Source organism: Dermacentor variabilis, chromosome 5 (assembly GCF_050947875.1).
Source record: "Dermacentor variabilis isolate Ectoservices chromosome 5, ASM5094787v1, whole genome shotgun sequence".
Classification (NCBI taxonomy): domain Eukaryota; kingdom Metazoa; phylum Arthropoda; class Arachnida; order Ixodida; family Ixodidae; genus Dermacentor; species Dermacentor variabilis.
The window spans coordinates 108,528,809-108,543,167 of NC_134572.1; the positions used below are offsets into that span (position 1 = coordinate 108,528,809).

At 46.5% G+C, this 14,359-nt stretch overlaps 1 protein-coding gene across 6 annotated transcripts in view; it reads right to left on the minus strand.

The window, feature by feature from the left end:
- The window catches only part of GluClalpha (glycine receptor alpha 1), a 381,181-nt gene that overhangs the window by 249,109 nt on the left and 117,713 nt on the right, over positions 1–14,359 (minus strand). For all 6 annotated transcript variants that reach the window (XM_075693269.1, XM_075693265.1, XM_075693264.1 and 3 more), the window contains one exon: positions 12,364–12,418. The gene's annotated coding sequence lies outside the window, so the exon portion shown is untranslated. The remainder of the gene's footprint in view (positions 1–12,363; positions 12,419–14,359) is intronic.

Sequence of the window (14,359 nt, forward strand, 5' to 3'; positions counted from 1 at the left end):
GCGAGGTCGAAACGGGCAAGCGCACTTATGTAGACAGCTGCCTCGTGTCTTAACGGACGCGCGTTCAATCTACATTGCAGCCCCTTAACCTTCGTAAAGTAGTGCCACGCTTTGAAGAATGCCACCTCTTCCTCGCGTGCTCTGGCCGAAGCCGATGCCGCGACGCTATTGGCCTAATGGCATCACGTGGGACCTCGCGCCATGCATCGGCGCCATTTCTGCTCGAGAAGTGTCTACGGAGTGGCGAGGAGTGCATGTTGGCGCCGTTGCTACGCTCGAGCAGTGTAGGCGGCGCCACGGTCGAGGAAGGAGCGTGAAAGAGAGGAGAAACGAGGAGGAGTGAAGGCGGAGGAGGAGAGCGTCGCTATTATACGAAGTTAAAGGGGTTTTAATCTACATGCTTGCGTTGTGCCCTCTTACGGCAACTCTCGCTACAAATTTCTGCTTAAGTCTCGGTCATCAGGGGCGCGCCAGTTTCGTCCCAGGAGAGTCGACTGAAATGGCAAAAGGCGATCCGGAACGAAGCACTTTGGAGATCAAAATGGGGCAGCGACCACACTACTAGGTAGAAAAAGAATGCGCAATTCGCGCAAGCAAAAAAGAAGGTTAAAAAGAAGAACCTGAATTTTGGTTCCCCTTGGAGAAACTTTGCGGCAGGAGTGTTCATACCATTCGGCAGACGGCACTTATAGACCTGCTGAAGTCCACAAATATCCGTACCGGAAAAGCGTGGACACAGAATGGAGGAAGAGGTCGAGAAAGTTGGCAACCAAGTACAGGGTAACTGAAAATGTAAATAGACAACCAGGAGTCATAAAAAAAAACTGAGAGAAACGGAGACAGTGGAATGGATGCAAGAAATGGAAAGAGGAAAGGCCATGGAGAATTAAAGAATGGGAGGAAGGAAATGAGAAGGAAAAAGCTGTACGGTAACACAGAAGGCAGTGCCTTGCTACTTGGGGCTCGAGTTGCTTGCCTATGGACGAAAACACACCGGAGCAAATATTCGCGACAAAACGAGATATGTGTATGCTGCAGCAAAAGTCGGGAGACCACTGAGCACATCCTAATGGAATGCGAAGGGATTCATCTAGTGAGACCCTGGGATAACGTACCCATTCCAGAAGCTCTCGGATTTAAAGTTGATGGAAGTATCAACCACCCAGCAGTCGAGATAAGCAAGAGAGGTCATGGCAAACGCAGAACGAAAGGACGGCCGCGCAAGACAGAGAAGTACACAGGGCAGACGCTGAGCTAACAACTGTAGACCACCATGAGTTGTTAGTTCAGCGCCTGTCCCGTGTATTTCTCTGTCTTGTGCATGCTGCCTTTCTTGCGCTGCTTTTACCATGAAGATCAACCAATTCGACCAGTTTTGCACCCTATCGCAAGCGAGAGACGTTTAGAGTATCGGTGAAAAAAATACACACACACACACACACACACACACACACACACACACACACACACACACACACACACACACACACACACACACACACACACACACACACACACACACACACACACACACACACACACACACACACACACACACACACACAAAAGAAAAAAAAAACAGAGAAGTCATTGATACAACCCGATACGTTGCAAGCCAACGTAGCGGTGCAAGGTGCACGGATAAGTTTCGAGGAAAAGAAAAAAAAAAAGATTAGGGAGACGTATGTCTAAATGCTAGAAGGGAAAGCGTGCATGGCACACCTGATGAACTCAAGCAGGTTAGTTGCCTATTTGTTGCCGCCCCGTTTCAAAGCGGACGCCAATAAATCGTCATCATCATCATCATCATCATCAAGCAACCACTCTATAGTTGTGGCACCTACGCGCATATAATTTTGAGCAGGCGATATTTTAAGCGTTCTGAAAGTACGGCGCGAAATGCACGTCGAGTCCCAACGTTTCCGTACGGACAACGCACATCGCGGAGAGCGACAGCAGCTGATATCACTGCGCACAAAACTCCCGCGCCGGCTTGAACCACTTACTTTGCACCTGTCCAGGACTGCAACGTAACCGGCACAACGACCTCATTAAGGTTCCAGCGACAACCGGAGCCACTGCGCCTCACTCGCGGCTATCATCCTACCCAACTCGGACGTCCAAGAAACATTCTTCGAGAGCGCGCTTCTGTATGTGATCATCATCATCAGCCTGGTTATGCCCACTGCAGGGCAAAGGCCTCTCCCGTACTTTTCCAACTACCCCGGTCATGTACTAATTGTGGCCATGTTGTCCCTGCAAACTTCTTAATCTCATCCGCCCACCTAACTTTCTGCCGCCCTCTGCTACGCTTCCCTTCCCTTGGGATCCATTCCGTAACTCTTAATGACCATCGGTTATCTTCCCTCCTCATTACGTGTCCTGCCCATGCCCCAATTTCTTTTTCTTGATTTCAACTAAGATATCATTAACTCGCGTTTGTTCCCTCACCCAATCTGCTCTTTTCTTATCCCTTAACGTTACACCTATCATTCTTCTTTCCATAGCTCGTTGCGTCGTCCTCAATTTAAGTAGAACCCTTTTCGTCAGCCTCGAGGTTTCTGCCCCGTACGTGAGTACTGGTAAGACACAGCTGTTATAAACTTTTCTCTTGAGGGATAATGGCAACCTGCTGTTCATGATCTCAGAATGCTTGCCAAACGCACCCCAGCCCATTCTTATTCTTCTGATTATTTCAGCCTCATGATCTGGATCCGCAGTCACTACCTGTCCTAAGTAGATGTATTCCCTTACCACTTCCAGTGCCTCACTACCTATTGTAAACTGCTCTGCTCTTCCGAGACTGTTAAACATTACTTTAGTTTTCTGCAGATTAATTTTTAGACCCACCCTTCGGCTTTGCCTCTCCAGGTCAGTGAGCATGCGTTGCAGTTCGTACCCTGAGTTACTAAGCAAGGCAATATCATCAGCGAATCGCAAGTTAATAAGGTATTCTCCATAAACTCTTATCCCCAATGCTTCCCAATCCAGGTCTCTGAATACCTCCTGTAAACACGCTGTGAAGAGCATTGGAGAGATCGTATCTCCCTGCCTGACACCTTTCTTTATTGGGATTTTGTTGCTTTCTTTATGGAGGACTACGGTGGCTGTGGACCCGCTATAGATATCTTTCAGTATTTTTTCATACGGCTCGTCTACACCCTGATTCCGCAATGCCTGCATGACTGCTGAGGTTTCGACTGAATCAAACGCTTTCTCGTAATCAATGAAAGCTATATATATAGGTTGGTTATATTCCGCACATTTTTCTATCACCTGATTGATAGTGTGAATATGGTCTATCGTTGAGTAGCCTTTGCGGAATCCTGCCTGGTCCTTTGGTTGACGGAAGTCTAAGGTGTTCCTGATTCTGTTTGCAATTACCTTAGTAAATACTTTGTAGGCAACGGACAGTAAACTGATCGGTCTATAATTTTTCAAGTCTTTGGCGTCCCCTTTCTAATGGATTAGGATTATGTTAGCGTTTTTCCAAGATTCTGGTACGCTCGAAGTCATGAGGCATTGGGTATACAGGGGGGCCAGTTTCTCTAGAACAATCTGCCCACCATCCTTCAACAAATCTGCTGTTACCTGATCCTCCCCAGCTGCCTTCCCCCTTTGCATAGCTCCCAAGGCTTTCTTTGCTTCTTCCGGCGTTACCTGTTGGATTTCGAATTTCTCTAGACTATTATCTCTTCCATTATCGTCGTGGGTGCCACTGGTACTGTATAAATCTCTATAGAACTCCTCAGCCACTTGAACTATCTCATCCATATTAGTAATGATATCACCAGCTTTGTCTCTTAACGCATACAGCTGATTCTTGCCGATTCCTAATTTCTTCTTCACTGCTTTTAGGCTTCCTCCGTTCCTGAGAGCATGTTCAATTATATCCATATTATACTTCCTTATGTCAGCTGTCTTACGCTTGTTGATTAACTTCGAAAGTTCTGCCAGTTCTATTCTTGCTGTAGGGTTAGAGGCTTTCATACATCGGCATTTCTTGATCAGATCTTTTGTCTCCTGCGATAGCTTACTGGTATCCTGTCTAACAGAGTTACCGCCGACTTCTATTGCACACTCCTTAATGATGCCCACAAGATTGTCGTTCATTGCTTCAACACTAAGGTCCTCTTCCTGAGTTAAAGCCGAATACCTGTTCTGTAGCTTGATCTGGAATTCCTCTATTTTCCCTCTTACCGCTAACTCATTGATCGACTTCTTATGTACCAGTTGCTTCCGTTCCCTCCTCAGGTCTAGGCTAATTCGAGTTCTTACCATACTATGGTCACTGCAGCGCACCTTGATGAGCACGTCCACATCTTGTATGATGCCAGGGTTAGCGCAGAGTATGAAGTCTATTTCATTTCTAGTCTCGCCGTTCGGGCTCCTCCACGTCCACTTCCGGCTATCTCGCTTGCGGAAGAAGGTATTCATTATCCGCATATTATTCTTTGCCGCAAACTCTACTAATAACTCTCCCCTGCTATTCCTAGTGCCTATGCCATACTACCCCATTGCCTTGTCTCCAGCCTGCTGATTCTTAGCACCCTCTGCAGCGTCGCAGGTCTGACCGCCGCCGTGGTCAGTTGCTTAGCAGCTGCTGGGAACTGAGGGCCGGGGTTTGATTGTTGTGTTCATATAGGAGGGTGTGGCCAAGTACTGCACCAGGGTGGCCAATCCTGCTCTGGTGAGGGAGTGCGTTACCGGTTCTGGTCACCGGGATCAGGCCACACTCCAGGCCTGATCAGGCCTCCAGACGCATGAACAAATTAGCTTAGAATGCCTGAAAACCCATAATCCTCACAATCCACCCCATGGCCCTTTCATCCACATATGATCTAGGGACGACAGTATAAAAAGGACGAACCTAAAGCTCCAACTGTTTAATAACAGTTCCGCCGCATTACACAGGACGCGGAGAGCTAAAACAAACGCGATTGCTTTAATTCGACTTTCTCGGTTTCCTCCGCGCTCTAAAGACTTGTAATGAATCCGCTGTGAGCCCGATCTCATACGTATTATTTACCTTCAACTACAATCGCTTCTTTAAGCGCAGCTGCGCTGTACTGCCGCCTGCAGGAACCCCGCGGCAGCCAATACACAAAACACGCCGATCCACTTCCTATACTGCTTCAGGAAGAAAACTTAAGTCTTCTAGTGGCGAACGCTATATCATTGTCTGTCGAAATGGGATGGCCCACAGCGTTATTTCCCGTGTCTGTTTAAAGGCTGATTTTGCCGCCAGTTACTTGGACATTGCTCTGCTGTTTCCGCTGTCGCCAGTGCCTGGCTGGAATGTATTCGAATCCGCGAAGTATACAAGAATGGAAGGAACGGGGCGGAGAAAGAAAGAGATAGAGAGAGAGAGACGCCGCATTTCGATCTTAAACCTTCCTAGCTCGGGCCATCAAGCATCGCGCCGTCGCGTCTTGTCCGCCCAGCGCAGGTCGTGATGGATGGATTTCGGACGGCGACCGGAGACGCGGTCTGGCCACATCCCCGGATTACAGCGATCGTACACAAAGAAGTGGATTCATTTATGTTCTTTTTGCTTCGGGAACGTTTCGTGACTGCCCTTTCTTTATCTATCTTTTCTTTGAAAAATGAATGGTTGAGAAATGTAAAAGAAATGAGAAGCGTGGTCCTTGCTGCTTTCATCGAATTTGGTGACGGTTTGTTGACATCGTGAGCACAATACCAGGAGTCATAAAGAATGCTGTCGAGACCAAGTGATCGTACTTGTCGAAAAGTTCGCCTTCCTGGGAAAACAGAGACACTGGATCGGCGGGTCAAAATAGAGTGCTATAGACACGTCCATAAATTGCGAAGAAGACACACGGTTGGATTGCCTAGCGCAGTTTAACCCACAAGCTGTATTTTGGAGCGATAACTGTGAACAGGAAATTTACCCCGACATCCACTATTTATATACGTGGGAATGACGAAACTCTCTAACTAGGTATATATTGCACCGAATTTTATAATAGTCGTCGCATATGAAAGAAGCAATTAAAGAGCTACCGATATTCAATGGACCCGATTCTTAAATTCTAAATTTTTTTTCACCAAAATTGCGACATATCAATAATAACGACGATAACAAATCCCGTTTACAAAATCGCAAGTCAAGAATAACCAGCCATGTTAAATTCTGTAAACTGCATCTATAAAACATAAAACTAAAGAAAATTTTCACGTTAATAATATTTGGGGTTTTACGTGCCAAAACCACTTTCTGATTATGAGGCACGCCGTAGTGGAGGACTCCGGAAATTTTGACCGCCTGGGGTTCTTTAACGTGCACCTAAATCTAAGCACACGGGTGTTTTCGCATTTCGCCCCCATCGAAATGCGGCCGCCGTGGCCGGGATTCGATCCCGCGACCTCGTGCTCAGCAGCCCAACACCATAGCCACTGAGCAACCACGGCGGGTGATTTTCACGTTATACACTACTCTGAATTACATTGATAATTTGTGAACGTGGTTTTCTTTTCGCCAGAAAGCAAGTAGGCAATGTAACGACTTCACGTGAACTCTAAATTAACACATAATGTTGGTCTGCTTTACACAATATAATATATACAATTTAAAGAACAGTCTGGCATGTGTATACGAATACATGAGTGCATACATGCGTACGCGTGTGCAGACGACCCCACTCATACACTTTGTAGATTCCGCACCGCCGTCAGTGCAGTCTCTCTGGCGCTATAACGACAGGCACAGGCACACTTGCGCGCGTAGCGATTCGAGGAGTCGAAGCCTTCTCGGCCGAACTTGGGCTTCAGCGGATGCATACGTTTCGTGTACACCACAGGTACGCGGGTGGCCCGGACCATGCGCATCGAGATACCCTAGAGCACGGCATTGTAAATCTTCTGGGCGACGCGACTGATTATAATTCTTTTCTGCGCGTTCCGCTTGATGGCGCTGGTAAACGACAGGCGTAGCCCACGCACCCTTCATAGTTGACACTACATCAACTACGTTTGAAGTTTAATTTCAACCACGAAAAACAAGGATTTCATGTTTTTTGATGACATGCTTTGAATGTGACCTGCTAAGACTAAGGATATAGAACAACAATACATTTTCTTTTTCTTTTCTTTTCTTTTAATTTTTTTTTTTGGGTGCAGTGCAGTGCGGTTATACTATAGAGTGCTGGTGGAGCACCCGTCTCACACCCGCGGGGCTGTTTGTTCGCACCCAACTAATGACAATGTAGTTTGAACTTGTCCGTAAACGTACTAACTTAGACGGAATACTGGGTCGCCGGAGACGTGAGCTGCAGCTACAGTACAGCAACAACACCGCTAGCGACATCTTGTGACGCTTTGTCCAACAAGAATGCATTGACCCGTCTTTTTGTTGCTATCGAAAACTGGCATCAGCGGCTGAGTGAAATTATATACTTGGTTACTACACCAATAGTTGTGTCTTCTTTGGTTAAACTCTGTGACACATGGTGGCGCCACCAACGCGCCAGATCGCGTTCTCGTCTCCGGTAGACTTCAGCGGTAATACGTTTATTCCACAAGGATAATACGTTTAAGGAGAAAAACTAAAGCTCCCTAGTAACTATTATTTTTTCTTATTTTACGTTACCAAAGAGTTCGAATGCAGTGTTACCTGACGTGATGCTATAAAAATAGCCGAATTCCGAGCTGCCTGGCACAGAAAAAATTTCCTTGAAAGGCAGTGTTTTGGTTCGATCCCGGGACCAGAAGGAAATATTCAACTACTGAACATGCTCCTCGAGCATAGCGAAATTCGCCGTATTGTAGAATTGCGTAATAGTCCGCTAACATTTTCTTTCTCATAAGGACAATGCACCAGGACTTCTGCGACGCTTCATATATATATATATATATATATATATATATATATATTGCTTTGTAATTTCGAAACTGATTATTCTACATAAAGAAATATGACAGAGCAATCTGACTAAACCTGGCCGTAAGAAGGGCCCAAGGTTATGTGCACTGCAGGTTACTTTCTCCTGTCTTTTCTTTTTCTGCCAGGAAGAAACGAACGGCGTAGTGAAAGATATAGAGGAACTCAAGCGAGGGAAACTAAATACGGCAATCAGAACGGCCAGGGACGCGAGAATGGGGAAGTGGGGAGCCAAACTTTGTCCCCGCGGTGAAAATGGGTTCTCGGCTGCGGAGGTCGTTGGGACGGTGAGTCTTTCTTTCGTGCCATCAATGGACGCCGGACTAGACGCTGGGCCCTGCGCCGAGGGGTGGTCCCCCGCTTGAATGGCGCCAAAATGAAGTGCCCATTCAAGCAATCATTAGAAACCTTCCGAAGAGCGAGACCTCGCCAAAGTAGCACTCCTACTTGCATCACGGACGCACTGCGGACGGTAGAAGCAATCGAAAGCCAGAGGCCCGTTTCTTATGTTTTTTTTTTTTTTGCAAGTTCAGAGAAGAGATGCGTGCGCACGCTCTTGCGGGAAAGATGACGACGCGATCGGGGTGGTACACCCACTCGTATACCTGCTATTCCGGTGCATTTTCGTTGCATCTGCGCAAATCGAAATTGCGCCGGCGTGATTCTCCGAGAAACTGCGAAGGTACGTCGAACGACCCGGCGCTGGGTCTTTGGCGTGTTCTTGTCGTCGCTGGTGCATGGCTTTGCCGGAGGTGCGCTAGAATTAGCGAGACCGCGTTTCTTTTCTTTTTTTACGCTTCCGAATGTGGAAAATTCGCGAATGTAGTGAGTCATTTACATATTAGCCGCAAAGCACTTTTAAACGGAAGGCTAATGTTGAGACATTCTCTTATCCTTTTTCTTTTTGTCTGTAACTGGTAAACGCATTCTGAAGTCTCCTTGAGGACCTTGCATTAAAGCGGTTGCTATTATTGAAAAGCGGATTTCAGCCTCATATTTGTGGCTACAGAAGCAACAACTGAAAAGTTTGCTTTACATAAGATCACTACATATAGAGAGATACCTGTCGTGTTTCTATCAAGGTAAGGAACAGCCAATTCATATTAAGTCGGGAGAGAACCTGTAAGTACAATTCCGAGTAGTGCAGGGCGTTGTCTGTGTCAGCCTACAAAATAAATCACCTTAATCTAGTCGTTAAAACACGCAACATTCGTTATCGAAAATTGAAAAAAAAATTCATTTTGTATATAAATGTCTGTTCCTGCGTGGGCCTCCCTTTCTCAGCAGACAGACTGATAATAAATGATAAGCCTCAGTGGGTGTTACGAAAGTTTTTTTTTTGCAGAAATAGAACACCATAAACTACAAACGCTCAAGAATATTGGAATTGTTATTCCAAGCATGGATGACAGCCACACAAATTAGAATTATCGCGAGGTATGAATTGTACAAGTTGGAAGTATTTAGTTATTCTTACTCCATTTACCTTTATTTAACTAACCAATTATGAGTGATAAAATTACTTTAGATAAACTTAAATAAAAAAATATTGGGAAAGACAAATGCGCCATTTAAGAGATTCAATAATTAAAGGGAAATGACCTTTCTTTATTTCGATCAATGCTACTGCTAAATTTCTTTGCTTAGGCGCCTTCAATAAAGAGTGCATTTTTTTATTTTTTAAAGAAATAAGAATCATTGAAAATGTCATTTTGTGCTAGACGGTACTGAAGTGCAATGATCAGTTTGCCCTTACGCATAGTCATACCCGTAGTTCAATGTTTAATTCTGTCGTGACGTTCTTACTAAGTTTCGCGTCGATTCCAGTCAAAATTCATGACATGTTCCCCGCTTTTCATTCAACGAACCTCTCATGCCGGTGTATCGAAAATATTTTTTTTTTTTTTTGTAAAGCACAAGTGTATCTGAAATCAGATTTCGAGAGGAGAAACTTTTCTCCAGTCCAAAGAGCGGGAAAAGCGAGGGAGAGACAAAGAATTTTGCCACTGTAAAGCGGGCTGTTCGTCCAGCACTGGTATAGTTAGAGTTAGAGTTAGAGTTAGGTGGTATAGTTAGAGGAACCCCAAAACTAGTTTGACGATTTTGTACAAACGTACTGAGTCGTTAGGGTAGGTACTTCTGATCTTTAAGTGAAGCATTTAAGCGTTCCGCGTAAAGCGTGCAGTTTATTATAAGGGTTTAAAAATGTGCACCGCTAACAATCGCAGCGGCGCCGCTTCACTGAGTCTTCAGCCGCCCTCTTCCAATTGACGCAGTTATCCCAATTGACGTCAGTTGGGCGAGCTATCCGATTGGCTACCCAGCTCGCGTCACCTACAATTTTTTCACCTTTATGGTGAGCAAATGTTCGTAATAGTTGGAATGTTGGTTAATTGCTTTCTATAAAAAAAAAGTAACCGAAAGATACACAACGACAATTTCTCACTACACTCAAGCAGTCCCGGCAAATCGCAAGTGTCGTCTGCTTGGTGTTACCACGTTCTCCGTATGGACGTGAGCTGCGCGGTCAGTGCTCGTCTCGAACTTCCTTTCCGCGAGTGCAATTGATGGATCACCGTTGTTATGTTGTGGGCTAGCGATCGTCAACACGCCAAGCCGCGACATCGCGTCCCTCTGCAAGCAACGTGTGAATTGTGTGGCTGCAGCGCATCTGGCGGTCGGTATCCGATCGGCGCCAGCATCTACGCGTTTGTGGACCTGACTTCTCGCCGAAGGATTACTACCACAGTAGAGAGCTTTAGCGCGCCCGGTATTCGCGTAAACGCAAGCGCTAGCGTACCGGCCCTGGGCGTTTTGCCGGATGAGTGGAGGTGCAAACGTGAACACCCTGCACGGTGCAGCCACCTGGTGGCACAGAGCTCAACCAGACGAACGCCGAGCTAATATAGCAGTAACCAAGTGTATTCTACTTTGCTGCTGGTGTTAATTTCCGGCAGGAGCACAATCGTGAACACATTGTCTCTTTAAATGTTTAAAATGTTTTACACATGGTTACAGCAATAGACGCTCTGTGTTTGGCTGGTTAAGCTCTGCGCCACCAGCTGTCTGTACCTTGCCGCCGCTCATGCCACTTGCGTTTACGTGAAGCCTCTTCATCACAGCGGTAGTATTATAGAGGGGCTTTACGCCTCCACTTATCCGTCAAAGCGCCCAGGTCGACTGCGGTTACCAGAATACTTCGAACGAAGGAACTGTGCGCGCGGATCGCGGCGGAGCGAGTGGCCGTGGCTCTAGGCATCGGCTTCACAGTGCGTCAGCACCATTGACGGTGGCACATGGGAAGGAAGCGCCGTCGTCCCTGATAAGCGATAGACTCGAACCACGGTTGAGGACCTTCCAATACGATAGCGCATGAGCGCCAGTCACGTAGTTTTATTTCATATTTCGCGGGCTTTTTTTTAAGCGCCGGAAAGAACACCACGCAGCATGTGCGCTGCCACAAAAAAAAATCGTATCAGTCGTTTCTGAACCTCTCTACAACGTAACGAAATGCACTTGGCCCGACAGTGAATATAAAAATTTTTGACTAAGTGATCTAAGGTAATTAACTAATTAAGCAGAATATAAGAGATAGTTTGAGGAGCGCCATATGGATGGCAAACCATACGTCGTTGTTCTCATCCGGCCGTGGTTAACCATCCTGTACATCCTACCATTCTTTATTATATGGTACTTAGGAGATGTCGCCTTTAATTGGCTCCGGCTACTCCTTTCAATATAGAGATTTAAAAGACAAATGAATTGACTTAAAAGCAATTAAAGTAAAGGTCGGCACCGAATCACAACATCAACAAAGTCCAATCACTCTTCTACTGCGGTCCTAGATTCTCCTACGCAGTGGACGCGGCCGTCATTTGAATAAATGCGCTTCGCGAGGCGAGTGTAGCGTCGTCTTCGCCCGCCGTAGCACTGCCCCTTGGGGCTTCCGAGATGCATGCTCAGACGCCGCCGCTACCAGAGCACTTGTTGCGCGCACGAAACTCTTCAAAAACCAACAACACGCAAAATTTGCGTGGCTCCCCAGTGGTTAGCTAATGCGACTCCCAACTTCCCATTGCTGTAGAAGCGCAAGTTCGATTCCTAGATGGCGGTTAAAACGTTTTGGGGATATATGAACCAAGACACCAACTATGTTATTTCAGCTTTTCTCTTTTGCGAAGCGGCGAACCTAGAGTTGAGGCTGAGGAAGTGTTGAGGTGAGGGTGTGGCTCGGTGACGGATGCGGTGGCGTATGGAAGGGTACGGCGGACGGTCAGACGGAAACAGCTTGACAATGCTTCGAGCTGTTAGCTGTTGTAGCAGCAATGATGTCATTAATTTATGTCGATTATATGTCTATATACATCGAAAGCTGTCAGCGAACGTCACAAAAAAGATGCGCATAGGAGCCCTTGGGGCATCAGTGCATTGACAATGATGTATGAAAGTAGAACGACACTTACGTTAGAAGGAACCTCAGGATTGGGGGAGCGAATGAGACCCTGAGTGGAATGCCCGCTGGAAAGAAAAGAATAGGCGTAAACATTTCTTTAGCTTGCACGCAAAATTTCTGGCACATGAAGTTGACATTGTCAAAAAGAAATGAAAAAGAAAGATATTGTGCTTTCAGAACACAACATAAACTTTACATCCATGTTGCAGCTTTTATTCAAATACGGTCATTGAATTGACAACGAATATTTCCTGTAATATACATAGTCTGTGATGATGTGATACGTGAACGAGATGTCGACGAAAGAAATTACTTTTGTTAGCGCTGGAATTTTCGTGAAAATCTGCAAAGAGAGAAAAAAAGGAACAACCCTCAAGCTGGGTCTCGGCATATTGGTACAGGGGACAAGCTCAGGGCTCAGGGAGCATCAGGGTAACCTGCATGACATGAGTTTTTGAAATTACATTTCCTATAGCATATAATAACACGTGCCATAATTTAGGGCACAGCAGCACCACAATAATTTATTGGAATGCACACGTTACACGTTAAACCACGCTTCGAGCTATGCATGCTCGGCTACACCTATTCTGGCAGTCATGCTGAATCCTGCGCTGAATCCCTGAGCACTTAGGTCACGTAAGCTGCGAATGAGTACAACGTTCGAGCTTGGAATATAGCGAAATAGCTCGGGAAGTAGCCAAGGGCTGTGCGAGGGCTGATCCAACATAAAATGGTTGCTGCTAAGATGGTAGCGTGAATTCGAGAGCAAATGAGTGCAGTCGATATCCGAGTTGATCCCGAGGGAGACATTAACAATGACATTAAGAGGAATAAATGCAGTTGGTGAAGCCGTGTAACAGAACATTTGTGAAGCCGAGTGACAGAATGGTTGCCAAGGAAAGGGACACGCATTCGAGGTAGGGTGGGTATTCGGTTGAGTGATAAAAAAATTCGGAGGCAATAGATGATGGGGTTGGCTGAAGTAACGCACGGCTAAGTTGAGATCGGCAGGAAGCGCCTTCGTATACTGTACTAAGCATAAAATGGGCTGATCATGTGATGACGACTGTCAGAAAATGTAAATCCGAATTCCGGTTGGCGTAATGAAGCTTCGCGGCAACTAATCGCGGCACCCAACACCCCGTACGGTTTTTAAAGACTACAGCACGTGTTTGATATCTAGTTGTGAAACTCAGCTTAATCAGTAGCAGTGGATACAAAAATGCAAACGTAAAGCAACGCTGAATGATAGTCAAGCGAAAAATAGCAAACGCGACAGTACTGTTCTTGTCGCTGCGGCACCAAGATGCATGTCGGCCGTGTAGTAAGCAAAATGACACAGACGGCATGCTGAAATTCGCCTTCCCCTGCATTTTGTAAAGAAAATTGCTGCCGATCTCCACGAACATATTGCCTCGAAGTCAGCCAACACGAAGGACGTTCTTCCAGCAACGAAGCGTGTTGCCACTATTGGCCGTGACAAATCCGGTACATTACTTGTCACCGATAAAGAATGCTGCGTATCGAGGAGGCGCAAGCGCAAGGAAGCACAGAACCTAACGGACCACCGCGCGCGTCCAAATCCGGCACTGCCTGCGAATGATGGGCCGTGGGTGGGCCGTGGGCAACCGTTGCTGCATTCGGACCAATTCGGACGCGCAGCGCCACATTGGTTCGCCAGAGTGACCATGACGAATACGAGCCGAGCGAGTCGCCTGCAAACGCAAGTCAAACTGAGAAAAAAGAAAGAGAGAAAGCCAGTAGCGAGATAGATTGCGTCCCTTTTCACGGACACGCAAAGCCGATATTTATAAAGACCGGGGCCCCTTCAGGTGAGGCCTGTACGCAGCGACGCAGCACCATCGATATCCCCCAGACACTCAGGGGCAGAAGGGTCGAAACCTTTCTTTATATCCTGTTCTACCTCGCTGCTTGCTACTTGTTGTTCTCGCTTTTGTCAAGGCCTCGGAGAAGCCTCGCTGTGTGCAGGCGCGGTAAGCTCG